Source organism: Pantherophis guttatus, chromosome 2 (assembly GCF_059756535.1).
Source record: "Pantherophis guttatus breed Tessera chromosome 2, ASM5975653v1, whole genome shotgun sequence".
In the NCBI taxonomy this organism is placed as follows: domain Eukaryota; kingdom Metazoa; phylum Chordata; class Lepidosauria; order Squamata; family Colubridae; genus Pantherophis; species Pantherophis guttatus.
In genome coordinates, this window is record NC_142064.1 from 64125801 (window position 1) to 64153415 (window position 27615).

Genomic DNA, 27615 nt, shown 5'->3' on the forward strand with positions numbered 1-27615 from the left:
AGGGCAAAAACGCCCCTGTTTTTGCAAAAATCGGGTGAAAAATGGGCCTGTTTTTCGCAAAAATGGGACGAGCGGGGCGGGGCTTCGGGAGGCCAAAAATGGCTGTATTCGGTGTTTAAGACGCACCAACATTTCCACCCTCTTTTAGGGGGGGAAGGTACGTCTTATACTCTGAAAAACACGGTAAGTCTTGCTTTGGTCATTTGAGTTTATTCCCAAGTAAAATGTGTCGCCTTAGTGTTCTTAAGATTCTTTTGTCTTAGGCTAATCAGTGAAATCACTTAATGGGGCAGAATAAAAACTTTCCTTGTATTGGCAGACTGAAAAGCACTAGAAACCTTACAGTCATATTTTGATTTGTTCATACATATAAGATTAAAACATAGGTGAATTTGAACTGGGGGAGAATGGGATTCCTAGTTGTTAAACAGCAACAAGTCTCTTTATACTCCTTTTCACCTGGAGTGATCACATTAATACTGGAGTAAGTATTTGCATTTTGCAGAAGTCACAATTTCATATTGAAACACAATCTACATTATCAAAGAACTCCACCATTATGGCTGGAAAATGCGGGTCATATCATTTTCTGATTCTCAGAGCCCCCAAAACTATACTTTGGTCACAAAGTGCATAAAAGTAGAAGCAATGGCATTTTTCAGAAGAAACACATGATTTTTATGGGACAACTCATTTTTAAAAGCTTTAAAGCCTTTTAAAGATTTATAAACCCCAGAATATCACTTTAAACCCACTACAAAGAAATTCTCACTCCTTCTACTCACTATTCTCTCACAATAGACTTCAGTCATCGCCCCCACCAAAAATTAATAAGTACCGGTATGTTTTCCCAAATATTGAAAGTATGTCGTTTCCTGATGCTCATCGCAGTGATGTAACAGTAACAGTATAGCAGAGTTGGAAGGGACTTTGGGGGAGTTTATAATCCAACACTCTGCTCAAGCAGGAGAGCCTATACCATTCTGGACAAATGGCTGTCCAATCTCTTCTTAAAGCCCTCCAGTGATGGAGCACTCACAACATCTGGAGGCAAGCAGTTCCACTGATTAATTTTTCTCATTGTCAGGAAATGTCTCCTTAGTTCTAGAATGAATCTATGTTTGATAAGTTTCCATCCGTTACTTCTTTCCCTCAGGTGCTTTAGAGAATAGATCAATCCCCTCTTCTCTGTGACAGCCCCTCAATTATTGGAAGACTCTTATCATGTCACCCTTAGTCCTTCTCTTTTCTAGACTCAACATACCTGTAACCGTTCATCATACGTTTTAGCATCCAGTCTCCTAATCATCTTTGTTGCTTTTGTCTGCACTCTTTTTAGAGTCTCAACATCTTTTCGGTAGAGGCGCAGTGGCTTAATGACACTGGAGATGGTTTCTGCTCCAGTGGTTCGAGTCCTAGCACTGCGTGTCCGGGTGAGTTCCCATCACTTGCCTCAGCTTCTGTCCACCTAACAGTTCAAAAGCATGTTCTATGCAAGTAAATAAAATAGGTACCACTTTGGTGGGTGAAATGAGCTGGTGCTCCATGCAGACAGTCAGATTCCTGCCCTCTGAACCTTCCCAGTTGTGGCGCCTGTTTGTGAGGTGGCTCCAGGGAGGAAGGGGGCCTTGGATGATGCTTCAGGAAGAGCCACTTGTCTTTCTTTGTGGTGTGAAGTCAGCTTGCCCTCTTGTGGTGCACCATGGTAAGCACGCAAGCATTTCCTACAACAGAGTTGGTACCTGGGCAGCCAAACTACTATTCTGCAATTTGCATTGTAGTTTCCTGTAACTATGTAATAATGTCATCTGCTAATAATAACAATAATCCTTTTTGTACCTTGATGTCCAGAACTCAACCTAGTATTCCAAGTATGATCTTACCAGTGCAGTATAATTTCATTTGAACAGAGATAAAATATTTTTCCCCTTCTACCTCATGTGATTGCCTTTTGCAAGTTTCACAGTCGGCTTCTAACAAGCTGAATTAACAGCAAACACAGAAGTGAAACTGTAGCTCACAATCATGTAATATCTCACTTGGTGACCATGATGTTTCACTTAACAGCAGCAGAGGTGGCATATGTCTGGAATAGGCACATGATTTTTCACTTAGGGACTGTGGAGCTTAGCAACAGCAATGCCAATTCCAATTGTGGTTGGTAAGTAAAGATTTAAGTGTATTAAAAAGATATAACTTCATTATTTTCAACACTTTTCCAATTATTATTAAACCACATCTTGAATCTATACCAAGAGTCTCCAAATCTGCCAACTTTAAGACTTGTGGTCTTCAACTCCCAATATTTTCCAGCCAGTTATCATTAATCAAGTACAAAGCAATCAGTAGATGAACACGGCCTGTATTCCACTTTGCCGGCTGGGGAATTCTGGGAGTTGAAGTCCAAAGCTCTTAAACTTGCCAGGTTTGGAGATCCCTGATCTGTATCACCCAGGGTACAGGGATTGAAAACACTGCACATTTTAAACAGAAAACTTGTTTAATTTTACCTTCAAGTTGCGCTTTTTTTTTTTTTTTTTGAAAATTTGCTGATCATTTTCCGAATAAACTGTATTTTTTTTTCTTTCTTGAAAAGAAAAGTGTTTTTCCTTATTTATCTGCCATCAAAAAAAAAAAAAGTCTTTGTGCTGTAGGAAAAACCATTTAGTAGCCAGAACTCCATTTTCCCTTTGGAGAGGGCAAACATTACTGTTGGGCATGAGCGGTGATTGAAGGGAGAGTCTATCAGGTACAGGAAATCAAGACCAGGATAGAGTTCAAAAGTGCTACAAGTTTATTTCATTTTCCTATTGATAAGAATCTATCTACTAACAGTCAAGGCCAATTGGCATCAGGTAACAGTCACGTGGTTTCAATAGGGGAAGGACTTGGGTCTGTTATGGGGGCTGTAATGACTCTAAACTTATGATGCATTTGACCCCACCCTCAGGCTCAGCCTGTTCATCTCCTACAAGGGTCTGGGCTTGTCATTTTGCAAGTTCTCTACAATCAGCAATTGTAGTTGGAGGGCACAAGGCAGATGCCCTCCAGGGCACAGAAAAATGGATTAGGTGCCGCAACTACAACCCACCTATAATTTAAACTATAACAATAATGTATGTTGCTTCTCTCTGACAAAATGGGATATCCCTCTAAACTGCTATATTTTGTTTGCCCATTTCAACTCCTCTCTCTCCCTCTTTCTTTCTCCCCCCCCCATCTCCCTCATTAAGATGCTTAACATCCAAAAGGAAAGCTATTAGAGGCTGACCTTCTATAAATCCCCTGCTGCCTTTTCTAATAAGCACAACACTAACACATTATTATTTTTTTTTAAAAAAAAATTGTTTTCCTAAGGATCGCAGTAGCCTTCTAAACAAGATCTTCTTTTGCCTGAGAACACACGTATATGCTTAATTGTGAAATAAGGATATTGATGTTTGGCGAAAGAGGGAAGAAGAAATTCTGCAGCCAAACAACTGAGCCACACAGAAAGTGGTTGACAAATTGTTTAGGCCAAATTATTGATGTGAAAACAATACAGCTCTGTGTTGCTTTTTCCAATGCATATATTAACAGCCATACATGGGAAACAAATGCTGCTTTGTGGCAAATGAATTATGTAAATGCAATTTATAGCATTAATTTGGACGTGTAAATTTAATCCACGCAAACATAAAAAGAGTTTTCGTGCAATGAATATTTCAAAGGCAGTTTAATACATTTAAAATAAATATTGAGCAGCTGAGGGGAGAGGCAACCATGCTCTCAACATTACAAAAGCTGCTTTAAAGCAATCATTTAACGGCCTAATGAACATTTACTACCTTGGGATCTTAACTCCTAAGTAAATGCGGCTTTTAGGAGATTCATTGTGTAGTCTATACAGGTGCCAGATATTGGAAGCTGCACATCACAAAAATACATTGTAAAACGTATTTAAGGAAGTAAGTTTGACTAGATTTAAAAGGTTCTTTTAATAAAGCATGAAAAAAACATCATAAATCTTTCAGTGGTGAAGCACATTTAATATGGTAGATAATTGTTCAATAGCAACATTTTAATTCAGTGAGTTTTATTGTTTATGTCACCAGATTTTTATTTAATTTATCAATCAGGATTCTGTCTCCCCAATTTTTTAGTGGTCATGCTTTTATTCAATACACCCAGCTTTAATCAAAATATAAGGACTGGATTGAAAATTAACTACTCATTACTTTGGATTGAATCTTCAGATATTTAGGCTTTCATTATATCTAGGTTAACGTAAGAAAACTCCACTTAAAAATGTTAGAAAAAACTTTTTAATAACAATTCAGTGGCATAGCTACACATTCTTTTTATCGTCACATTTAATTTTAACAGTTAAAAAGTATTTGTTTTTTCATGTTAACTAAAGCAATGTAACATTTTTATATTGCCAAGTAGGAGATAAGTGTTCATATTAATCTTTTTTATTTAGTGATGAGAAGATCAATTTATTTACAGGCTTTGATCCAGGGGTGAAATCCAGCAAGTCCTGACAGGTTCTGGAGAACCGGTAGCAGATATTTTGAGTAGTTCAGAGAACCGGCAAATACCACCTCTGGCTGACCCCAGAGTGGGGTGGGAATGGAGATTTTGCAGTATCCTTCCTCTACCATGCCCACCAAGCCACGGCCACCAAGCCACACCACACCCACTGAACTGGTAGTAAAAAATGTGAATTTCACCACTGCTTTGGTCATTTCATAAGTTTATGAATGTTTATATCAGTCTCCAAGAATCTTGATTCTCAAGGTACTACCCACGATACGGCTAATAGGGGTCTCTCCGTGCTTCACTTTATCAACCATGTAGTCCCTATTACACTATGATGGGTATGAGACAAAGTCTTCAAGTGCATCATTCTGCTGATAAAGAACTGAAAATCATTTATCAGAAATGAATGTCTTTTTTTGAGTAGGCTCCAAAAGGACACATTGCCACCTGTCTTTGTTGCTTTTGGTTCCTGAAGAGCATACTGCCAAAATTTCTCATAGAGGAATTCCAATGCTTTTTGAAGTTTGTTGCTCAAAATCTGTTGTGACCCGTCAGTGGCCTGTGCAGTTAGTAGCTGATTCCGACAGCGAGGAGACTGGTGTGGTGCTGCGCCAGCAGCCTGTGCAATTGGCACTCGAGTTGGACAATGAGGAGGCTGGAAAAGATGTGATACCAGAGGTGGGGATTCAGCCAGGGCCTTCAGGACCTCCAGAAGCTCCCATAAGTGAAGAGGAAGAAGAGGAGAAGCCTCTTCTCGATGCACGAGTACGCAGAGCTGCGAAAAGGCAGGAGTGGCTCCTCAGGAGGAGGTCTCCTCAAGAGTAAGGCTTGGGGCTAATTGGCCACTCCCTTAGCCTATTTAAGGAAGGACGATAACTGATGCAATCTGCAGGAAACAACTTTGTTCAAATTCCTTCGCGTCTTGATTACAGAAAATGTTTGATTTGGCTCTTGTTTCTCTCTTATCAGTTTTCCTGCAAATTGCTTCTGGGCATTCTGCCAACGACAGTAAGATTATGGTTATCTGAAATACTATGCCTCAGAACTGAGTTACTATTCTTTGAATTCTTGTAGGCTGTTAATGAAGTTAAATTAACAGCCCTTGTTCAGAAAAGACTGATTTATTGTATTTGTGTTCGAACACAAGAAAGACTTGTGAAAGCTAATTACTAAGAAAGCTCATTAGTAGTCTTTAATTAGTAAATTAAGGTTTGTATGGACTTTGTGTGTGCTGCGTTCTTTGGGGTCCATAGCTGGGGCAGAACAAAATCAAGGTATTCTAAGTGAAAACTGTGATTCACATGCAGCACAGAAATTTATGGTCTACTCTTACCAGACTTTAGCCCCAGAAAGAGTACAATTTTTTAAGGCATTTCTTTTTTACTATCCTGGGGAATGCTGAATTGGACTGGGGTTAAACAAGGTACAACATGGAATACTGATTTTTGAAGATTGGTAAAAAAAAAAAAAGATATTCTTTCCATTAGAGTTAGTTCCCATAGACTACTTCATTCATTGCCAGTAAACTATGGAGCATTTTTTTTTATTAAAAGAAATTTTCAAAAGAGAAAAGAAAAGAACGTTCAAAGAAAAACAAAAAAGAGAGGGAAACAATTAAAGAAATTAAAGTAGACCACTTCCAACCTTCTTTTCTACAAATATTAATAAATCCATCATCTTCTCTCCCCCTAACACTTCCAGGAATCCCTTCATCCCAATATTTAGTTCTCATTTTCAATCCTTAAATCCATACATCATTATTTCACTTTTTTCTTCTTTTAGCAAAAAGTCCATAAAAGGTTTCTAATGTTTTAAAAAATACTTTTTCCTTCTTGGCCAAACAGGTCAGTTTTGCCATTTCCAACAATTCTAACCATCCATCTCTCCATTGTGAGAAATTCAGTACTCTTCCATCTTTGACCTTGCTGCCATTATCATAAAGTGTACAAAATTAATCTTCCACGAGTCTTTTCTAATTGGTTACCCATAAGTCCTAATTAAAAAATTCTAGTTTTAACTATGGAGTAGAAATTTCCTAAACTGGAAGTTACTCCTAAATTTGTGATTACCATGGGATTGTTGTATAGATGAAACAACAATAATACAAGGATTATGTATATTGTTTATTAAAAGGGTGAGAGTAAAATCCTTTCTGGAGTAATTATTCCATCAAAAAACTATCCTCTTGCAAAATACTGCTTCAGTTTAACAGTCCCTGTAAAAAAAGGACTCAATGCTCATTTTAATGATCTCTGTTTAGTCTTATCCTTGGAGATATTTTCAGATATTACTTTTGAAGAGCATTTGTCCATCTGGTTTGGGGCAAGATACAATGTCATCCAATGTACTTTTATAATGGTTGTTTTATAGAGATCTTCATAACAGAACATAGTTTTCTAGGCAGGTAAGATTAATTCTACTAACTTTTTTCTTGCTGAAGCAAAAAACAAACAAACAAACCCCAAACATATTGATGTTTTGTGTAAGAGCCTGTGCTATTCATTCTATCTGTTCAAGGTCATTTATTCTTTACCTTGAATTGCAATTCTGAAGTCTTTCTTCTCTTGAATGTATGTATGTTCTTATTTAATATGCTGCCTGACCATAATCAATATCAATGCAGACTTTCTCAATGCAGACTTTCATACTATAAAAAAAAAAGCTTCTTTCAGATGTTAATATTTAGGGTGCTGATGGAATCGCTCTCTCTCTCTCTCTCTCTCTTTCTCTCTTTCTCTCTCTCTCTCTCCCCCTCTTTCTCTCTCTCTCCCTCTCTTTTTCTTTCTCTTCCATCTCTCTCTCTCTCTCTCTCTCTCTCTCTCTCTCTCTCTCTCTCTCTCTCTCTCTCTCTCTCTCTCTCTCTCTCTCTCTCTCCAGATAGACAGACAGACAGGCAACTGTCTTCTGTTCAATTGTGTCTCAGTCTTGTGGACTACCTGGACAAGTCTCTGCAGTATTCTTGGCAAGATTTTTTACATATGGTCCTTCCTAGAGCTAAGAGATTAGCTCAAAGAGATTAGCTCAAAGTCAACCAGATGGCTTTGTGCCTAACACAGAACTAGAACAGTTTCTAGTCTGAGGCCTTAACCACTATACTCAGAGCTCTGACTCTCTCTATATAATGCTCAGTACCAATTTTGGGGTCTCCAAAGCATCCTTAATGTCAGTGAGCTAAAGTTTTCCTATTTTTGTCTGGGAGTGGTACAGTTTCAAGGGTAAAATGGGTACCTTAAACTGGCAATCTCCCACCAGCCAGGCTGTTTTTCTATTCGCAGAAGGCAGGGAAGGGACGTTAAAGAGCAAAATGAATTTAAATACCCTCCTGACAATGGCTGCTATCTGCTTTTTGAACAAGAGCTGTGAGTCCAGGAGAACTTCCAGCTTGCAGATGCAATCTGTTTGGAGCAATGTCACGCTATCCAGAACCAAAGATGGTAAGTCCTTGGAACCTGCATGCCCTCAAATCCAAAACCACTCAGTCTTGCTAAGGTTGAACTAAAGCATATTGTTCCCCATTCAAATCCCCATAGGGTCCAGATACAGACAGGACATCAATAGCATTGTTTAATTTGCTAGGGGCAGAGAAATAAAGCTGGGTATCAGTGATCGATGAAGCGTCATCTTATGGTGATGGACAACCTCACCCAGCAGCTTCATCAAGGTGTTAAATAGGAGTGGAGTGAACCAGTGGTGGATTGCCCTCAGTTCGGACCGATTCACAAGAACCGGTAGTAAAACTGGTGGGAGACTCTGCCCACTGACCCGGACGTCATCAATGTTGATCTGCGCATATGCAGAAGTTTCTGTGCATGCGCAGAAGAGCACACGCACAGGTGGGCATGATGTGAACTGGTAGTAAAGATAAGCGGAACCCACCCCTGGAGTGAACCCTACAGTACCCCACAAAGCAAGGGCCAAGTATAGGATCTCTCACTCCCAATCAACACCAACTAGTGCTGGCAGTAGAGGAAGGAGTAGAGCCAGAACAATATGCTGTTGCCCACTCCAGGAGGTCCAGAAGGATACTATGGCTGGTTTTATCAGAGGCTCCAAGAAGTCAACAACTGCAAGTGGATGCACTAACCCATCCTGCTCATGCCAAAAGTGATCCAAAGGCACAACTAATGTTGTTTCAGTCCCATATTTAGTGTCATATACCAGAGGTGGGTTTCAGCAGGTTCTGACCAGTTCTGAAGAACCGGTAGTGGAAATTTTGAGTAGTTCGGAGAACCAGTAGTAAAAATTCTGACTGGCTCTACCCCCATCTATTCTCTGCCTCCCAAGTCCCAGCTGATCGGGAGGAAATGGGGATTTTGCAGTAACCTTCCCCTGGACTGGAGAGGGAATGGAGATTTTGCAATATCCTTCCCCTGCCACGCCCACCAAGCCATGTCATGCCCACCAAGCCACACCCACAGAACCGGTAGTAAAAAATTTTGAAACCCACCACTGTCATATACCGATAGGTCAGAAACCCAACTGAAAAGGATCTAGATAATCCATTTCTTCTAGGATCCTCTAAAATTGTCACACAGTGGTTGTCACACAACCACTTTCTCAACAACCTTCTATTTTTAGGTGCCTAATCACTATTTCACATCAGGTTTGGCATGACCTGGTATAAGCCCTTGGCTGTTACAATGGCCATGACCTCCCAAACTACCCCAGATCTCTCTCCCAGTTAAGGCAAATTGAACACACACACACACACACACACACACACACACACACACACACACACACACTCTATAAACTGGTAAAACTCCAATGCCAGGTTGCTTATGGAGTCAAGGAGCACACATCAGGGAGGATGGTTCAGCAGCAACAGCCCCAACTGATCCCTAGGCCCAACTTAATAGCAATAGCACTTATACTTATATATCACTTCACAGTACTTTACAGGTCTCTCTAAATGGCTTACAAAGTCAGCATATTTCCCCCAACAATCTGGGTCTTCATTTTACTGACCGAGAAAGCATGGAAGGCTGAGTCAATATTGAGCCAATCAGGACTGAACTCCTGACAGTGGGCAGAGTTAGCCTGCAATACTGCATTCTAAGCACTGTGCTACCATAGCTGGAAATAAACGTTGGAAATATAATGAGCACATTGGATCTTTTAATCCTATCTGGTGGCAATGTTGTTACGTCCAACAACACTGGAAAATTGAAGAATGGAACAAACTTTGAAAGTTGTAACCCCGATTGCAATCTCAGATTTCACTGAACTATGTATGCCTTCAAAATACGACAAATTCCTTTTGTATAAGTAAATTGCAATAATTCTATATTTTTCTATTTTTACTAGAAAAGATCTCTGACCTCCTCTTCGGAAGACTGGCTAATTAAATTGTGGGAGTATGTCTGTCTCCATGTTGAGAATAATTTCATATTCTGATATAGACTTAATTCTAATTGGAAACTATTCTTGGATAACCATTTTATACATGGAACTGTGCCACATTGAAAATTTGAGTTTTAGAGTTCATATCTTAATTTGAATGTACAATTTATAGTACCGATTTAATGAATTGTTTACCATCTAGTCTTTTTTTAACATCCTGAACTGTGTTAACCAAGCCCTTTTAGCTTAAAGTTCAACAATCTGACTTTTTATTAGAAAAAGATATGAAATATTTCATGAGTCTCTAATGATCATTGCAACATATTTGTTTTATGGTATTTCTGACTTATTGCTTTTTGCCTATATATCAAGTCAATAAACCTGTATCTGATTCTTCTATTTGTATCATATTTTTCTTAAATTGTTTCAAAAAGATATAAACAATAGCATAAATAATTAAATGTGGCTCCTGGCAATATGAAAATTACTAGTTCTCTAGAAAGGATAAAATAGGTTACGTTCGTTCACCCTTCAAAAAGATTCACTATTCCAAAAAGGCAATATATATCTGCTGTCTCACAAAAGAACTCCAGCTCTTTAGAATACATGTGGGTGATTTTTCTCTTTTCTTTTCTTTTCTTTTCTTTTCTTTTCTTTTCTTTTCTTTTCTTTTCTTTTCTTTTCTTTTCTTGAGGGAGTTCCTGCACTTTCTCTATTTTTAATGTATTTTGGGGATTGTCTAATATCTATTTTATCTGTTCAATATGATACTTAATAAAATTATTCAAAAAGGAAAAACACAGATGCTTCTCCCCAAATGCATTACACATTTAAATAGAAAAACACAGCCCACATTAGAGAACTTTGTATTTTCTAGATATAATGTAGTTTTGCTTTCTTTTGAAAGATCTTTTTCTTTTCATGAAAGACTTCACATTACATCTGGATCTGGTTAATGGTTAGAAGCAAATTTTGCTGTCCTACTTGAGTGAGGGAAAGCTTGCTGGGGAGATAATAACACTACCTTTGTTGGCTGGTTGGACTGATAACTGGAGAGTGATGAGGTTGACAGTGACGATGATGATGTTATCTATTCAGTTAAGTTCGACTCTTGGGGATTCTATGGGCCAGCCTTCTCCACATCTTCCGATCTTGCACTATTTCTTTGAGTTTTTCTATGCTCTGGCTGGTGTCAGCTTTGATAGTATCCAGCCACCGTGTTCTTTGATGGCATGGTTTCTTTTTATCACTAACTTTTCTAAACATAATTGCTTTCTCCAGTAAATTATCCTGCATGACATGGCCAAAGTGAAACAACTGGAGAAACCCAGATTTAAGTCCAACCTAAGCCACAGAAGCTCTTTAGATCAGGGATCCCCAACCCCCAGTCCATGGACCGGCATGCCAGCAACAGAGCCACACAAACAAGCCAAGCCCCATTCACGGGATGCAGGCAGCACACAAAACCATGCCCCCTCCGGGCCATGGAAATTTTTTTTTCCATGGAACCGGTCCCTGGTGCCCAAAAGGTTGGGGGCACCATTGGTGGGTTTCTACTGGTTCACCCCAGTTCAGGTGAACCGGTAGTGGCGGTGGTGGGAGGCTATGCCCACCCTCTCAGATGTTATCACGGACACTCTATGCATGCACAGAGGGTTCTGCGCATGCACAGAAGTGCCACATGTGAGAGAATCAATGCATGCACACATGCACGCTCACAGTTCCGAACCGGTAGCGAAGGTAAGTGGAACCCACTACTGGGAGACGCTGCATTAGATGATTTTCTTTCTCAAGCCAACTTATTTCACAGGGTTGTTGTGATTATAGTGAGAGTAGGGACTCCAATGTACATACGCTGTTTTTTGAACTTCTCAACCATAGGTAGCATATAAAACTAACCACAAATAATATATTAAAATGCAGCACTTGGGGGGGGGAATTCTTGGGGTATGAATTGTGCATAAAATAGTAAGTATGAGTTGAAAAAATGCAGCCTTGAAGAAACTGTTAACTATAACCTACAACATTCCTCACCACTGCCCAGGGAATCTCCTCAGGGATGAGGTCACAAAGGTTGAGATGCTCACCACAACCACACAATCGAAGCCTTGCCCCATGCCAAGGGCATCACAATGCAAGGCAGGACTTCAATAGCAAGGTTGTGGCCACCATCTTGGCTTTTTTACCCTCCCTGCAGGCATCCCTGACCCTGGCCATGCAGGAGCGTATAATCTAATGCATCTGGAAGGCACCAGATAGAGGGCGTGCAGTCCAGGGATGAAATGTAAAATTTGCTACTACTGGTTCTGTGGGCGTGGCTTGGTGGGGGGGCGGGGTAATGTGACTGGGTGGACGTAGCCAACTTTTTTTTTTTTTTAACTTTTCAAAGCATTTTTTCTAATGCTTTGAAAAGCCTCTGCCGATCAGGCAACTCAGCTGGGATCGTCAGAGACTTTTCGAAGCATTTTTTTTTACCACCTCTTCGGCCAAGAGGTTGCAGAAAAAAATGCTTTGAAAAGCCTCTGACTATCCCACCTGAGCCGCACAATCATCAAAGGCTTTTTTTTTTACTTTTAAAAGCATTTTTTCTTTGGAAGAGGTTTAGAAAAAATGCTTTTAAAAGTTAAAAAAAAAAAAAAGCCTCTGATGATCGTGCAACTCAGCTGGGCATGGTGGAGGGGAGGAGGTGCAGGGATTTTTGCTACCGGTTCTCCGAACCACCCGCTACCATCGCTACTGGATCGGGCGATTCAGTCCGAACCGGGAGCATTTCACCCCTGGTGCAGTCTAAGCAACAGCTATATAATTACAATATTGAATGTAGATAAAATGCCTGGAATGGTGCACACATTCTCCATTAGGAAACAAAAAGAGTACAAGTTTGCAGCCTAAAAAAGAAGAAGAAGAAAATTTCAGAGTTACAGCAATCAGCGTAAATGTAGTGTGTGGTTCCTTCTTCACCTCCTATAATTAAACCAGATGTTGCCTCTTTCAGCAGACCTGTGGCATAATTTGGGATAGTGACATAATAAGCATTTTACTTTGCTTGAAGAAACACTCTAAGAGCAAGAAAATCCCATTTCTCCTAAATTACCAAAATATGTATTATTGTGGAAGCATAAATGCAGCCCAAGGCTGTTCTAAGACAAGCTGTAATTAGACATGAATTAGAGCGAAATGGTTGATGGACAACTGACAATGGCACAGACTATTCTTTCACCCTCAAAGTGGTGAACGGAGGTTATCCATCAGTTTTTCACCTTCAGAAAACTCAAAATAGAGGTATCAGCTTCCCACCTGCTCTACTTACTTTTTTACAGGCAAAGTTAGAGAGTTTGTAGATTTGATGATTTTTTTTTTAAAAAAAGGTTTGAAGTAACCTTGTTTCAAGGTAAGTTGACTCAACTGCTATTATTGCTAATATTCCCCTGTGATTTTTTTTAAAAAAAATAATATTGATGTGGGAGCTTTATTCTAATTAGCTCGGGTTTTTTTTAAATAGCAAGCGGGATAAAGGATTTCAGCTCCTTGCAGATCTCTTCCACTCCTGTTAGTTTGGGCAATGGTGGTATTCGCTTACCTTCGCTACTGGTTCGCAAATGTGAGCACGTCAGTGGTGGGTTTCAAAATTTTTGACTACCAGTTCTGTGGGTGTGGCTTGATGGGTGTGGCATGGCTTGGCAGGCATGGCTTGGTGGGCATGGCAGGGGAAGGATACTGTAAAATCTCCATTCCCACCCCACTCCAGGGGAAGGATACTGCAAAATCCCCATTTCCTCCTGATCAGCTGGTACTTGGGAAGCAGACAATAGACGGGGGTGGGGCCAGTCAGAATTTTTACTACCGGTCCTCCGAACTACTCAAAATTTCTGCTACCAGTTCTCCAGAACTGGTCAGAACCTGCTGAAACCCACCTCTGGAGCACGCGCCACCTCTGCGCATGCGCAGAGCGAGAGAGATGATATCTGAGCAGGTTGGCGGAGCCTCCCACCACCACCACTACTGGTTTACGCGAACCAGTTAGAAGCAGCAGAATACCACCACTGGTTTGGGCTTCCTAGTGATCTGGCAGGACTGCCATCTGTATTAACTCAACCTGTCAGCAAATAGGCACCTGAATCTTAGTATTAAGTTGGTGCATTTTAGATTTTGCTGCTGTAACCAATAAAGAAAGCATCATTAATAGATGTCATATTTATTACCTTAACATTGCAGATATAAGGATGTATTATTATACCCTTTTATGTATAATTATAGCAATGGAATTCTGAGATTCTCAGTCAGCCAGTTCATAGTTGTATCAAAAGTGGTTTTATTTTTTTTGAGAAAGAAGAAGAAAAAGACAAAAACATTTTACTTTCTATCCTGGAAACTTTAGCAATACAATTGATGAAGCTTCTGGGATCGGAAGCGAAACGTTTTTATCTTCTTCTCAGAAAAAAATCAGTCCAGTTGCCTTTTCAAAAATATAATTGTAGCTATACAATTAATCTTTGTTCTAGTTGTCTTGACTTGCTGCTGTTTTAACAGTGTTTAACACTTAGGTTGTATCATATTATGCAAAGGAAGGGAATAAAATATGATAAATACAACGAGTGGGGGTAGTAACCTTTTTGCAGCTGGAGCTGCTTTTTCCTTAGTGAAAAAAAGAAGCAGCTCAAACTTTCTAAAACTAGAGGAGATATGGCCAATATTACAATGAGACTGATGGACTTCCAAGGAAGGTATTATGTTCTGAATATGGCTTTGCTACGACTGTAGCAAAGAACAATTCAACCCTCTCTGGAGAAAAAGGGAACGCAAGATTGTCCATTTTGTATTCCATATGGAGGCTCCTAACTAGGAGACGGTCTCCAGAAGACAGGAATTCTTACAACTCAGGAAGGATTGTCAGGAAAGCTTATAATTGCCCAACATGACAGTTGCAGAATGGCAATTGAGAGATTGTAGCTTGTCTGTAGCCATCTATGGCTGTGCTACACTATGAACCAAGAATCACTATAACTCATTAACTAACCTTCTAACACATTAAGTGGGCTATTTCAGCTGTCAATCAGTTGCTCCCTTCTTACTCCACACATATCATCTTCATTCTCTCCAGGTAAAGAATTTACCTTGGGAAGCTGGAGAAACAAATAAGACATGTGGCTGTCTCCCACGTTGTATTAAGCAGGTGTATTCACACACCTGGCATTATCTACATCACCGGCACCCTAAATTTTCAATGCAGCTTCCAGAATACCTTGCATTGTTTGTTAAGTGAGAAACTTACTCAAAGGCAAAAAAAAAAATGTTTCTAATATTCATCTTTGGATATTAGCTTCTTAGAAACCCTAAAGGATAATACAATGTCTGAAAGTTCAGATGATAATCAGCCCATTATTATTCCCCTAGAGCTCATTAGGATGGCAGAACCTTGTTTCTTGAAAGAGACAGGATGCTGACTAGAGTGCTGATAATACAATATCGTCTCCCTCCATCCCCCCCCCTTTTTTTTTTGTCTCTCTTTCAAAAGGTTGTGGATGCATGGGAAACAGGCTAGCTTTGGTCACCATTAAGTGAAGCTCACCTCACCTCCTTTCATAACTGTGAAATGAATTTTGAGTGACGCTGATTATAGCAACTGCCGTCTGGCCCTGGTTAAACCTAATTACAATCTCATGTCGGATTGCACTCCATTATTGTTTCCAGGTAATGTGGCCCCTCTCGTTCCCTTTCTTTTCAGGTCACAGACATTACAGAGAGCTCCTCTTTAATGAATAAAATAGTTGGCAGCAGGGCAAGGTGGGTGGGTGGGAGGGGGGAGGAGACGGCTACAATCTCAAATGATCTCTTTTGCATTGTAAAAAGATATGTGGCTTGATAAATATCCTAGGATGTGCCATTATCCATTATTCAGCTGCACAATTAGTGAACACCTGGCATCAGGAAAGTGAGATGGTTGTTTGCTTCCCTTCTGAATTAATGTTGATTGTCCAACAGACCCCACAGAGCATACCGATTTCCCTTTTAGAGGGGGCGACAGGGGTGGGTGGGATGGGGGGTGGAGAAGAGGTCTAGAGAGACAAAAAGCTAAATAACAACAAAAATAAGCATTTGATATTTCAAGGCAGTGAACTGGAATATCCACTTTGTGTGCATACGGGGTACGTGTGCCAGACGGATTAGATTTTACTCAGATTCTTTCTCAGCCCTATTTCTTAATCCAGAAATGAAAGCTGAGCCCAAGTATAAGGAATGCTAACATCCTTCAAACTGATGGCAATAACATTTTGGGAATTCCAAAGACTGATAGAGTATTTTCCCCTCTCTGCTAATCATTAGAAGCATTATATTTAGCAAACCAGAAATGAGTCAGACTAGTTAACCCATCAAGATCTCCAGGGGCTGGTAGTGACTTTCCAGGATCTCAAACTGGAGAGCTAAGTCCACCACCTGAACATAATTTGGCTTCAATACTATGTAGTTTTATATATTTCGTTCTTTTAATTGACAAGATTCTGTAGATATTGGTGAACTCAATGGAGAACAGAAAAATAGCTAAAGAATTAGAATGACAGAAAAACACACATTAAAGTTACATTTCATTGGATTCTGCTGTACTTCATGAGTTAAGGGACATAGTTGTCCTTCTCTCCCTCCATTTCTATTTTTTTAGGATAGTTTGGGAAGAATGAGCAAGACAGAAGAAAGAATGGATGAATTTTTAGAAGGGAAAGTGTTAGTGGACCATTCAGTCTTACAGTGTGTGCTTCACTTTTCTTCTTGCAATTTGTTTACTTATAAAACACAATCTCCAATCTATGTAAGGTTTGTACTGGACATTTATATTCATTTATAGTTCAGCTTTTCTTCCCATCATGATATCAAGACACAAATGGGATGTTGGTATACTCTCTAGCCATCATTAGATGTTAACTTAGCCTAAACAAGGGTCCTAATTCATCTGTCTCATCTAATATATGCTGTGGCCCTGCTGGCTGGCAGTTCTGGGAATGGCAATCACATTGCATCTTAAGGTGACTGAGGTGGGAAAGGGTTACCGTATTTTTGGAGTATAAGATGCACTTTTTTCCCTCCTAAAAGAGGCTGAAAATTTGGGTGCATCTTATACTCCGAATGTAACCCTGTCCACCCACCAGCCCCCACCCTTCAGCCTCCACGAGTCCTTTTCCTGTCTGCAGAGATTGCCACTGACAATGGCTTGTGTTTTTGGGCTCCACGCATCACACTTTCAGCCTCCAAATGCTCCGTTTGAGAGCCCTTCAAGGTTGCTGGGATCGCCAAAGCACATCGCTGTGGATCGCCATCCAAGAGCATGATGCATTTGGAGACTGAAAACACGACGCGCGGTGCCCAAAATGGCTACCTGGAACAGCTGCTGCCTTCTCTTACCCCTTCCCTTTGCCTGCTTTAGTCACTGGAGCTCCCTCTGATGATCAGCCGTGCTTTTGAAACTGTTTTTTTAGCCCCAACCAGTCCCAACCTCAAACCAGCAAGCAAACTAATATGCTGAAGCTGATGCCCCAACCAGCCCCAACCTCAAAACCAGCGAGGGAACTAATGTGCTGAAGCTGACCAGGCTAAGGACTAGTCAGATGAATACCTGCTAGGCAGAATTTTTTTTCTCTATTTTCTTCCCCAAAAACTAAGCTGCGTCTTATACTCCAGTGCGTTTTATACTCCAGTGCGTCTTATACTCCGAAAAATATGGTAATTTCCAGTGGCATAACCTTTCAGATTTAAGAGTCTTGCAGTTTGGCCTGAATAGTTTAAAAAACTGCTTCCTTTTAGCAAATTATGCAACATGATGTAAGACTATGCAGTGATCAGTATTGACTTAGCAAGGCCTACGTTAGAGGCTAGAAGAGAGAAAATAAATGTAAATGTACATGCCCCAAATGCCAATTTGAAAATAATTTAGAAGGAATGAACCTCAGTAATATAGAACATCAGAGACTTAAGTCCTTGGTGCTTTTGGATTCTGTACCATTGCGATTCCAATGCTTTCTAATAGGAATTATCATATTTAACTACATAGCTATGGAAAAATTTGGCATGTTGTAGACATTAGGACTACAAGATTTGGGGTGCAAAAATTCAGAGGATCCCTACATGACAGCAAAAAATTAGGATAATATGTATTCCTTTGTTACCTTCTAATGTCCATTCCAGTATGGTAATTCTACAGACATCTCACTGATCAGTACAACCGAAGCAAACTTTTACAAGTTGGAAATCACCATTTAGCCTTAGTCTCAAATTGTAAACATCGCTCTAGCAGCATCTGAAACTAGATTTCATCAAACTCCAACTACCACAAAAGAAGAAAATGAAATACCTTATTTGTGTTACTGAAAAATGTATTTTTTATTTTTATTTATACATCATTCTCAGTCCCAATAAATATTATGAACAGGGCTTTTGTGTGGACAAAACCTGTGTTTTCTACAGCAAACCTGTGTTTATGCCCTGGACGTGCATTTTGCCTTCTGTTGATCAGTGAGTGGAAACAATGGAACGTATCACTGTAATATTCCCAATCATTCTAAAGCCAGTATCGGAACATAGGTAGACATGAACTTACAAACACAAGCACACATTTGATTGTTTGTCTTTCAGGTGAGGTCGTGCTTCATCCATACGCAATTCATTCTTGTTTGTTTCAGAGTTGCCAGGGAAACCGTTTTCTTTCAAGTAGCAAGTAAATTGCTAAGAAGTACGTCTCATTTTGGCTATAGAAACAGCACGCTCTTAAATACATAGATCTTTTTTGTCTCATACGCATAAACATTTCATTTCAGGGGCCCAGTTCTTCAGTAAAAGCTAGTCTTCGTGCCTTTTATTGAGTTTTTTGTTTTCCTGTTTTTCATAAATCCACCTCTCTCTTTTATATGTTTCATCACTTAATCCATCTCAGGATCCTAGCCTCCTGGAGTTGTGAGAAGAGGTGACATACAAGTGATTGTAAATAAATAAATAAATATACCCCCTGTGGCTTTTACTTTATCATATAAAGGCAATTATTATTCTTTCTCTTGTTGTTCTCTCTCTCTCTCTCTCTCTCTCTCTCTCTCTCTCTCTCTCTCTCTCTCTCTCTCTCTCTCTCTCTCTCTTTTGCTGAAATGCAGGAGAAAAATGCTATTTTCAAAAGAGTTGGAAAAGGCTGGCTTCCTTCTCCTCCTCTTCCTTTCTCTTTTAAATTCTAAGCAAAAGAGATGGAGGATGCAATTTCCAGACAAAATCCTCCATCAATCCCATTTCCAGAGGGAAGTATTCTAGAAGATGCAATGTGTATGTGCCGTTGGTAGATACAGGAGGCCACTGATGGGCGATGCTCACCTGTACAACTCCTGCCAGTGTGGAGAGTCAGCATCAGCAAAGCTTTATTAGAAGAGCCTTCAAACTGGGGTTCTGCTATATAGGTTCAAATGTAAATGACAATGAGGAAAAAACTAAGAAATGTGTGTGGCGATATCATGACCCAAATCCTGGCCTTTCTAATGCTAGAACTAGGTAAGTAGATTGCATGGTCTCTCTCTCTCTCTCTCCTTCTCTCTCCCTCCCTCCTTCTCTCTCTCTCCCCTCCCTATCCCTCTCTCTCTCTCTCTTTCTCTTCTTTCTCTTTCTCTTCCCTCCTCTCTCCCCTGAAAAGACAGATTTCAGCGTTTAGCAAAATGTCAATGAAGGTTCTCAATCATCCAGGTAGAGTCTTCTGAAACTTGAATCATGGCAACTGGACTTTCTTTCTTGTTAGAGACATTTTGTGGCTCATTCAAGTAGCTTCATCAGTCTGAATAAGATAATTAGACAGAGAGTTAGTTGGAATATACCAATTCCTCCAGCATCAACCTCAGAGTTTATTCTTCAAGGTGCGTAGCAATATTTGATAAAGATTCTGAGTTATCCAGGTAGAGTTGTCTGAAAGTTGAGTCATGGCAACTAGACTTTTCTCAAATGTCTTGAGCCAACAATAAGTCCAGTTGCCACGATTCAACTTTCAGTCTTCAGTGTTGTGCTAGGGCAGTGTTTCTCAACCTTGCCAACTTTAAGATGGATGGACCTCAGCTTTGCTGTCTGGGGAATTCTGGGAGTTGAAATCCACCCACCTTAAAGTTGTGAAGGTTGAGAAACACTGTGCTAGGATCATGGAGAAAGGAAAACACATTGTCTCTGCGTTATTGCTGGACACCTTTTTATCCTGGCTTACATTGAGGCCTCGTTGGATGTGACTAACTTTTTTTTTTTTTTGCTGTGGGTCAACTAGTATATGCTTTCATTTATTATTCTGCAGGAAATCGACTTGATCTGGTGATGTTGGATCACAGGACAGAAAACAGAGGTTGGAGGTCAAAGAATAAAGCCATCATACTGACATGCTTGATTTTTTTATATATATTGGGTTTAGCTATTTGGTAACCTCTAAACTATGCAGAAATGGAGGGGCTGATGCATTGCTGGCAGTTTGAGGAGATTTTTAGCCAATGTGATTGATGATTTTTCCAGTTTCTGATATTCTATAGAATGCAGAAATGCCAGACGCTCTTACTGTATGTGTCTTATTTTTCCTGCAAAAATCCTAGTCTACTTGAGAGCTGGTGGATATGATACAAGCAAGGATATACGGGTAGTCCTCGACTTACAACAGTTCATTTAGTGACTGTTCAAAGTTACAACGGCACTGAAAAAAGTGACTTATGACCATTTTTCACACACTTGCAGCCTCCCCATGGTCTCATGATTTACATTCGGATGCTTGACAACTGGTTCATATTTATGACGGTTGCAGTGTCCCAGGTTCACGTGATCCCCTTTTGCGACAAGCAAAGCAGGTGGGGAAGCAGGTGAGGATTCACTTAACAACCGTGTCACTAATTTAAGAGATGTAGTGATTCACTTAACAATTGCGGCAAGAAAGTCTTAAAATGGGGCAAAACTCACTTAATAAATTTCTCACTTAGCAACATAAATTCTGGTCTTAATTGTGGTTGTAAGTTGAGGACTACCTGTAATTAGAGTGGTGTTGGGGGAGAATGTGAATGCAAAATGTTTTGCCTCTCCTAACTAAGAGACCTGGACGGTGATTGTTTCTTTGCTAAATTTTGGTGCTGTTCTTATTCTTTAAAGGCTTACTTGACTTGAAACTGGCTATCTTAAGAATCATGCAGGGAACGGTAGTTTGAAAATCAGGGTACAACAGGCTATAACTGAGAAAATGTAGGTTCAAACCCACAGTTTCTATGAGATTCTGGAGGGAAGTTCATCAGTCATTTTCTCTTAGAACAGCCCAACAGAGTTAAGGGAAAGGAGATTTGAGCTCCTCAAGAAAAAAATGTGGGATATAAATCAAGGTAAATTACTTCTGTGTATATTTTATTTTCATTTTACTTGACTCAAATGCTGAAGAACCAAAGTATTTAAACACTGCACATATAGCTTACCTTTCAAAATAAAAGGACTACTCTTGCAAAACATGGCAGATGACAGGCATCATCTGTCTTTCTGTGGTATGTCTATGGTTTAGGGTCTCAGCATGCTCAAAGAAGATTAACTTCCTTTGCTACTACATGCACCATTGAAAGAAAACAAAATATCCAGGTGAGTGTAATTCAACATGTTTGTGATTCCAAGATACTTGGACTGAAAATGCTGTATGATGAAAATAATAGGGAATGTTTTTGCTGTTCCATTTTACTGCTTTGCAGAAAATTCTAAAACCTTTTCCAAAAGAGAAATTGTGGTGATAGAACATACGTTTTGCAGACCCAAAGTCTCAGGATTAAATCCTTAAGATTTTTGTTGTGCCATCCCAAATATTATCAAATCTTCAAATCATAGAATCTGAGTTAAAAGGGATTTACAGGTTATATAGCCACTTTGATCTAGTGCAGGGGACAGCAGCCTGTGCCTCCGGAGCCACATGCGGCTCTTTGGACCCTCTGCTGTGGCTCCCTGTCAGATGATCCCACCACTGGCTGGCCCCGCCCCTCACCTTCCCCTCCCAGTCACTCCTCGCCTGGCCTGAGAAGGTAAGGGTGGCGGCGGGGGATGGAGAAGTGACCAGGGCAGAGACAGCGAAATACAGTGAGAGGAGGAGAGAGAGACACATAGAGAGATACAGAGAGAGAGAGAGGGAGGGAGGGAGGAAGGGGAGAGAGAGAGATATGTCAAAAGGATTTTGTGGTTCCTGGTGTTTTTTAACAACTGGTTCTCTGCCCTAATGACCGGCTGGGTAGGCATGGCTAGGGGTCATGTGACTGGTGGAAGTGAGTGACATAAAGTTGGCCATGCCCACCCAGGTTTTGTGGCTCCCAGTGTTTTCTTTTCTGTGGGAAATGGGTCCAAATGGCTCTTTGAGTTGCAGACCCCTGGTCTAGTGGTTAAGACATCAGGCTAGTAACCAGGAAAAGGTGAGTTCTAGTCTTGACTTAGGCATGCAAGCCACTGGGTGACTTTTGGCCAGTTGCTCTTTCTCAGCCCAGTCCCTTCTCAGGGTAATTGTTGTGGGAAAAATAGGAGGATGGAGGAGTATTAAGTACGTTCACTGCCTTGAGTTATTTATAAAAAAATAATAAATGTGGGATACAAATAAATAAATAATATATAAAATATAGACCAACCCTCTGTTCGTTGCAAGAATCCATTAAATAATCCTCAGCAGACTGCTATCCAGTCCTTGTTTGAAAATTCCCATGGGGCAAAGGTCCCATACTTCTAGGCAAAATTAGCACTGCTTAAGCATCGAGGACATTCTTCCTAATATTTAGCCTGAATCTCACTTCTTTTAGTCAAAAACATTGGAATCAGTGAGTGGTGTCAACAGAGATGGAGGTGAAAACAATGGAAGCCCTAACCTCTTTCTGGGTGTGTTGTGATGTTGCATGCACACTTAAAACAGGCTGAGCTTACAGATACCAAGAAGTTAAATCCTTGCACATGATTATCTTGCAGATGTTTGCAGATTATCATATTTTCTATTAGACATTTACTTACTTTACTTTACTTTATTTTTATTTGATTTGTATACCGCCCTACTCCCGAAGGACTCAGGGCGGTGAACAGCCAACAATAAAATACATACATACAAAATTTAAAAAGCAGAAATAAAATCGAATTAAATAGTTTGGCCCAGACTTTACTTTTGTTTACTTTTGCAAACAAATTAAACATGGCCACAAAAAACAATTACTACCAACTTACCTTCCAATGAGGACCTGTATACTGCACAAGTCAAAAAGAGGGCTGTAAAAATATTTACAGACCCCTCACATCCTGGACATAAATTGTTTCAACGCCTACCCTCAAAACAACGCTATAGAGCACTGCACACCAGAAAAAACTAGACACAAGACCGTTTTTTTCCAAACACCATTACTCTGGTAAACAAATAATTTTCTCAACACTGTCAAATTATTCACTAAGTCTATTACTATTAATCTTCTCAGCGTTCCTATCACCCATCTCCTCTCACTTATTACTGCATGACTGTAACTTTTTGTTGCTCGTATTCTTACAATTTATATTGATTGTTTCCTAGTATGATTTGATTGCTTATTTGTACCCTATGACTATCATTAAGTATTGTACCTTATGATTCTTGATGAATGTATCTTGTCTTTTCACACTGAGAGCATATGCACCAAATACAAATTCCTTGTATGTCCAATCACACTTGGCCAATAAAGAATTCTATTCTATTCTATTCTATTCTATTCTATTCTATTCTATTCTATTCTATTCTATTCTATTCTATTCTATCCTATCCTATCCTATCCTATCCTATCCTATCCTATCCTATCCTATTGCTTTCCAAGGTTCTCATAATCCTGACAACTGATTTCTGAGCCCATTCCAAGTCAGCACAGGGTTTTCTGGAATTTTTATTACCACATATTCTAAAGTTAGTACTTCTTTTAATGTAGGCCAACATTGAATTGCGCTTTTTTTAGCTGCTGCACCACATTGCTGCTCATGGTCAGTTGATGGTTCACTAATATTTAGATTCTTCTCACACTCATTACTACCAAGCAAATCCTCCTCAAATCTGCTCTAGTGCATTCTATTTTTTTAAACCAAGATATTTTGTTTTCTAAAGTTATTAGCCAACTTCCCCTTACAGCCTAGAATAGTTCCTCCATTCTATCCTCTGGGCCATTTATAAAGATATTGAATAGCACAGATCTGAAGATGAGAGTTCTAGGGGAGTATCAGGAAACTAAAGATAATCATTAAAGGGTACAGACATAAATTTAATCAGCAATCTCTAAAATGACTCATTGGGGGGAAAGTGGATTTGTCTTCTCAGGATTTTTTTAAAGTAATTGATTTCTGATTTGCTGTCTTTTTTATACAAGTCCTTGAACTACAAGTAAATGTTAATGACCACCTGAGTCCTCTGACTATAGATAAAATGTAGACAATTTCCTCTAATCAAAGAAGTAATTTCTACCAAGATGGGAAAAATAAGTTAGAGATTCTATGATAAAAGGAACATTAAAAAACCAACAACAATCCCCAAACTTTATATTTGTTCTTAAGAAAAAAAAAACCCTAAAATTACCAATTGGGCAACTTCTTCATGTGAACCACTCAAAGTAGGCCACTTGATATATCCACAAAGTCTGTATTTTAGATTCCATTTCAAGATAGTCATTTTTGCAGTGGGCTCTCAGCTTGCTTGCTCTGGTATAGCTCATCCATTCCACTTAGACATATAAAATACAGAATACAGAATAACAGAGGTAGAAGAGAACTTGCCCAAGCAGGAGACCCTATGCCATTCCAGACAAATTATGTCCAATCTCTTCTTAAAACTTTCAATGATTGAGCACCCACAACTTCTGAAGGGAAACAGTCCCACTGGTTATTTGTTCTCACTGTCAGGAAATGTCTCCTTAATTCTAGGTTGAATTTCTACTTGATAAGTTTCCATCCACTACTTCTTGTCTTGTCTTGAGGTGCTTTGGGGAATATGTTGTCCCCCTCTTCTTTGTGACAGCTTCTCAAATATTGAAAGACTGAACTAAACCAGCATCATTTAAATTTAAACCTTCTTTACCTGTCTCTTAAGATGTATCTTGCCTGCATTTTAAACTCTAACTGGTTTTTAATTTCATTCCAGTGGTTGTTTTATATGCTTCACTTGAAGTAAATGTATTCTGAGCAGATATAGCGCAATTCCATTTTAATTTATATAGTTGCTTTAATTCCTTCAACAGGTTCTTCTCCAATGTCTAAATATCTGCTCCCTTTGGCACGGTTATTTGTTATCAGTCATTCATAATTTAACCTTCATTAATAAAATATGTTATTATATTATTAATTATAATAATATATTAAAACAAAATAAAATGCTTTTTTCTTTATTTTGTATTTCAAATTGGATTGGTAATTTTCTCAACTAAGATAATAAAATTTGTGGCACGTTACTATAATCCTGAAATAACTTGAACGCTTTTGATTGTATAGGCCCATGATGGCGAACCTATGGCACACGTGCCAGAGGTGGCACACAGCACCCTCTCTGTGGGCATGTGAGCCATCACCCCAGTTCAGCTCCAATGCAGATGCACGTGCCTCCCAGCCAGCTGGTCTTCAGGTTTCTGCTGCACATACACGGGGGGAGGGGGGCATACGTGTGCGGTACATGGGTGTGTGGTGGGTGGGGCACATGCAGGGGAAAGGGCACTGCAGGGGGCATGTGCTTGCATGGGGGCTTGTGGGGGGCATGCATATGCGTGAGGGTTAGGCCCATAGGGGCCACATGCGCATTGTATTTCAGAGGTTCAGGCACGTGCATGCGCACTTTGGGCATCGGTCTAGAAAAGGTTAGCCATCTCTGATATAGGCATTGCGTTGGCCAATAATTTTTTTTTAAAAAGAGATGGTATGCATGGTCACTAGATGTTAGTTCAGTAAGATACATATATGCCACTGTTGAAGTTTTCAGAAAGGATATATATTAGGATGTGGTCTTGAAATTGGGCTATGGTTCTCTACAACATTTGGAATATCAGATTTTCACAACTAAGTAAAGTAAAAAACTATGCTGTAGTTTAGTAGGTATAGCTGTAAGTATAGCTGAAAAACTATGCTGAAAAAGCTCAGAAGCCTATTCATATGAACACAGTAGCATATCAATACTTTCCATTTTGATATTTTTTCCAATCTGCATTTCACTATATCAAGCCTTATATATCATATCTGCTTACTATCTTAGAAGCAGCACATCTTCACTTTTCTTGTTTGACAGTTCCCAAGTCTTAGCTTTTAACATAAGGTCTGTATTCAGAATATAGGAATTAAACTCTGAGAATACTAAATCAGTAAAACCAGTAAGATGGAAGCTAGTTATCCAGAAGAACCTGTTTAGTGATAGCAAATAGAAAAAAAGGCTTTATTTCCTAGATCATAAAAGGAAGCTTTATTATAACTCCCAAAATGTCCCTTTTCACTGTTGTAGATAATGGGAAGAACTAATTTTTTTTCTGTGGGCAATCATGTGGACAGCTAGTTGTTCATCGATGTTAATCCTGACATACTGGATTCTACATAGGAATATAGTGTTTGATCTGGGCTTCTATATTTTAAGGGCATCTTTTTCACTAAACTTCCAGCCAAAACATGAGAAAGTCAGGCAAATTCAAAAATATTGTGTGACAAGATAAAAGACCTTTGTTAAGTGTGTAAAGGTTTACATGGCACATGATGTGATGAGGTTCCCTATATCTAGAGCAGGTCACAACATTTGGTTGCAATTAAGCATTTAAGCCATGGCCAAGATTTTAATCCTTGGAAATTCATTGTAAAATAATAAGGTAGTATGCTTGATACTTTCATGATTAGTGGGCTGTTCCTAGGCAGTTGCAAATCCTAGTTTTATTTTGCCTTTAAGACGGTAGACTGTACTCTGTATTTTTAGAGCTATTAAACATATATTATGGTATCGAATCTTACAAAAAAAAGAGCTTTTACAAAAATAGAATATACAGTAGAATAATTTATTTATTTTACTAGGCTTATGCCATTCCAATCATGTCTGATTCTAAGCTTCTTACATATCTTCAGTGGTAATGAGATTAAAAACTGAAAGACAGAACAATACAGCAATATAAGCTACTTAAATGCCCAGGAAGAACCATAACTCTTATACCCATTTACCAACCAAGAGGGAGAGATAGTTGCCTTGATAAAGGTTAGAACTCACTTATTCATATATTTCTTTTCTTTTTCTGTATTACATTCTCTCTTTTTTCTTGCACTTAGTTTTTTTATTCTCTAAATTCAGTTTGCATTAGTTTTTATTATTGTAATTAAAATTCTTAATTTAAAAAATGAAAGAATTGCTTTACAGCTAAGAGCATCTAAACCCGTTGTATATCTTATTCTGAAGAAGGGCAGTGACAGAGAAAGCCTTCTCCAAGAATTGGGACCCAGAGAAAGCTTTCTTCTTCTAGATTTCAAAAGACAGACAGAAACTGCATGATGAAGTTGTAGCACTCAGAGCATCTTTTATAAATTAGAAATAACAGGAGCGGAACCTGAAAAATCACTGCTCTCCACTAGAGAGGCATTATTCATCCTATTTCCTATGTTTATGCCTTTCCCAAAAAGCTTTCTGGACACTCATCTGCACCAGACATTCTTGCTTCAGATGGATGTGCTGGGCATAGTCAAAGCAAATGGAAGAAGAATTAAAATAAGAGTTCTATAGAACTAACAAAGAGCAGGTTCTTTGAGAGAATGAATGTA

General features: G+C 39.3%; 1 long non-coding RNA gene across 2 annotated transcripts; it reads left to right on the top strand.

The window, feature by feature from the left end:
• The first annotated feature begins 11987 nt into the window (after window positions 1-11987).
• LOC117661965 (uncharacterized) lies at window positions 11988-20239 on the top strand. Of its 2 annotated transcripts, none has more exons than XR_009622240.1 (4): window positions 11988-12022; window positions 15380-15555; window positions 16523-16674; window positions 20159-20239. It is a non-coding gene; the product is annotated as an uncharacterized LOC117661965 (long non-coding RNA). The 2 variants fall into 2 exon arrangements; XR_004590190.3 differs by having other exon boundaries at window positions 12011-12148.
• The last annotated feature ends 7376 nt before the right edge of the window (window positions 20240-27615 follow it).